Consider the following 3,745-nt stretch of genomic DNA (forward strand, 5'->3'; position numbering starts at 1 on the left):
AAAGAGAACAATTTTAGGAGATCTTTTTAAAGGCACGGTCCATAAAAATATATATTCTCCATGCATATTCAAAATATTTTCTCCATTTTTCCCAACAATTATGTGACTAAGGCAAAACAGGATGTTTATTCTGGAAGTTACAAGATTTGTAAACAAACAATTACCAATATCATAAAAATTAATGAAGCAGTACCACAAAACATTCACAGTTTATGAAGAGGCATTCGGTCCTTCCTGTCCGTGCTGATCAATATAGAACCACCAATCAGCTTCAATTGTCAACAGCATGTCCATGTCACTGACACTTTCATTAGACACTTTCAAATGTTCGCTTATCCATAAGTTCATGCCTCACCTATCATTCCATTCTGTGATCCAGACCAGTGATGCGTTCTGCATGAACAGATCATTACTCTCCATTATCCTCTTACCTTTTGATCATTTGCTTTAAAACTAAAACTATCATATCCATATTCACCAAAGGCCACATACCCAATGTTTGTACTCACCTTTACAGAAGTAATTCCTTCACATGAACTCGACCCATTGCATTCAGCAAAAATTCCACTCGACAGCCTTTGTCTCATAGAATGCAGCATTAAATAATCGATTCTTCCATCAATACAATTACCTGGTTCAGCAACTCAGCAGGTCAAACAGCATCTGTGGGTGGAAGGAATTTTCAATGTTACTGGAATCACCGAGTTCCTTAGCAGATTGTCTATTATTCCCAATTCCAGCATCTGCAGTCTTCTATGTCTTCTCTCAAATCGAAGCTTTAAATGTTTCTCTTGGTGCTCATTATTGCACCATTTCGTTTTTCAAGCAATCTAGTCAGCAGGACATTAAAGTTTCAAAGGATTCTAAGTATATTTATTATCAAAATATGTATGTAGTATACAACCCTGAGATTTGGCCTCCCCACAGAGGGCTATGATACAAGGTGTTACATACCCTGTAACCGGGTTGCCAAACCAGCAGAAATGGACTGATACGTTGGAGTCTGTAATTACTGGTAACTAATAAAGTTTATTAGTAAACTAAGTAATACAGTACAAAAATAAAATGCAAATATGTATATATTACAGGTTAGCAAATATATATGTATATATACAGAAGTGTGGTAAAAGGAATCAGAAACCAAGCTCTTCCAAAGTCTAGGTGTACATGAATAGTCTTAAGAGATAATGAAAGTTCCGTTTAGGTTGAAGTAGTTGCTGTTGTAATGGGAGGGGGAGGGAGAGGGGGGAGGGAGAGGGGGAGGGAGAGAGAGAGAGAGAGAGAGAGAGAGACTGCAGCAGTCAAACCTGCTGCCTTCTTGTTCCATTGTACTGATGTGATCATTCGGTTATGACCCCTCTGTTCTCGGCTAGACGGTTCTTCTGGACTCATCACTCTGGCATGAGTGGACACACACACAAGCCCCCACCGGTCCTTCCATCTCACTGTGAGCTTTGTGACCGATCTCCCGATTCGGTCCTCCAAGCCCCCACCTTCTTGTTGGTGCACAACACTCTTTCAGTATACAGTGGGGTGTCTGCCTGTATCTCAGCAGACTCGTCTTTTATCTCCCCTGCCAAGGGTACCAGCCATCAATCAACTGACCATGTCCATGTCCATCAAACTGGCCACTCTCTCCTGTTCAGCAGGCACCTGGCATTACTCTGTTGTGTCAGCAGGGATCCACACAAACAGGCCAAATGTCCTTGGTGTTAGTCAACAATTAGTGAAGAAGCCATAATACTAAATCATCCATTTTAATCTCTCTCTCTCTCTCTCTCTCTCTCTCTCTCTCTCTCTCTCTCTCTCTCTCTCTCTCTCTCTCTCTCTCTCTCTCTCGCCCTCTCTCCCTCTCTCCCTCCCCCTCCGTTCTTCATCTCTCTCTCTTAGTAGCATAGTTCACAGGAGGGGTCAGTGTACAAAAGTCAGCCTCATTCTACTGACATTTTAAAAGTGATTGTCCACAGAAAATATGAACCCTAGGGGTACATAACAAAGAAAAAACATGGACCCTGTCCCACATCCCCCCACCCATGTGCAAAAAACATCACGCAAACAGCAACGAAAGAACAAGCTAAAATGCAGAATGTAAAACATATAAAAAAAGAGTATAGAATCGAAAGAGGCCATACTCAGTGCAGGTCCGTGTTCATTCTCTTCAGGTCTCCCTGATTCACAGTCGCATCGGCCAGATAGCACCATGTAAAGTATGGTGGAGGTAGCATCATGCTGCGGGGATGCTTCTCGGCAGCAGGGGTTGGAAATCTGGTCACGATTGATGGGAAGATGAATGCCGCTAAATATTCATCGGGTGTATTAAGGCAGTGATAGATTGTTTCGTGATCAGCTAGGGCATCAAAGGGCATGGGGTGAAAGCAGGTGAGCGGGGATGACTGGATGAATTGGATCAGCCCATGATTGAATGGCGGAGTAGACTCGATAGACTGAATGGCTTACTTCTGCTCCTATGCCTTATGGTCTTATGGTCATAAAAGCTGATAGCCTCTGACAGAAAGCTGAAACTGTGAAGGAAATTCGTCTTTCAGCAGGACAACGACCCAAAGCACAATTGCCAGAGCAACCATGGAGTGGCTTCAAATGCAGAATATTGATGCTCTTGAGTGGCCCATTTAGAGTTGGGACCTTCATCCGATCCAACATCTCTGGCAAGACCTCAAGATGTCGTCCGCCGCCGCTACCTATTAACCTGACGCAGCTTAAGCGATTCTGCGAGGAGGGAAGGGCAAATCTTGATCCGCCACGTTGTGTAAAGCAACTGGAGACTTACCAAAAAGACTACTGACTGTTACTAGCGGCGAAATGTGGTTCATCTAGTGCACAAAGAGGGTGAATACTTTTCAACTGCTGACATTTCAATTTTGAATTTTTACTTTTTCATTCTTAAAAAAAATCCCAGATTTTTTGTGGCGTGGGGAGAAGGAGAATGTGCTTCAGAAATATAAAGAAAAATCTTAGTTAAATTTATCAAGATCGCTGTTTGTAAAATTAATTTATGTCAACAAAGTGCTGAGGCTGAGTACTTTTACAAGCCACCGTAGCGCGAAATCTACTTTGGATGATCAGCTCAAATACACTGTAAAAGTAACCGCTCGACCTCGTCGATGGATCGCAGGGATGTCACCCGGTTTCATGTCCAAAATCCCGGAGACTGAGCTCGACCAGCGACAGTTCCTGCATTTGGAATATCCATGACACGTGAATGATCCTGGTGTTGTTTCTTTACGCAAGATTTGCATCCGTTTGATATGTGTTATCATGCTATGATACAACTTATAACCTTAAATACTGTCCAAACGCAATATCAGGACTCTATATTTATAATTAGACAACATTTATTCCCACAAAAGTCACCAAGTGTTAAACCTTCAAATACTAAAATAAATGTCAGCGGCTTGGACATTCCGTGCCATTTTGGTAAGATATGTTCAAACCGTATTCTTACACGTTGCGTGTCGGTGAATTAATGTTTTCACTTGGTCTGCCAGTGACTACCGGCAGTGGACTCCGCCAAGTTGTCAAGAGAAAGTTTGTCATGACGAATGTAGTAACGGGAACCCCGCTTTCTCTCGAGTCCGAGTGATGCACTGTGATGCATTAGTGCACAATACCTACCCTCGCACCACCTTCTGCCAATCGACGTACTGTTTCATATCATTGCCAAACGATTCTGAGGAACTATAATTGTTTCAGCTCATGTAGTTTGGAGGGTTCCTGTTAGAGTTGC

This window comes from Hypanus sabinus, chromosome 8, assembly GCF_030144855.1.
Source record: "Hypanus sabinus isolate sHypSab1 chromosome 8, sHypSab1.hap1, whole genome shotgun sequence".
NCBI lineage: Eukaryota > Metazoa > Chordata > Chondrichthyes > Myliobatiformes > Dasyatidae > Hypanus > Hypanus sabinus.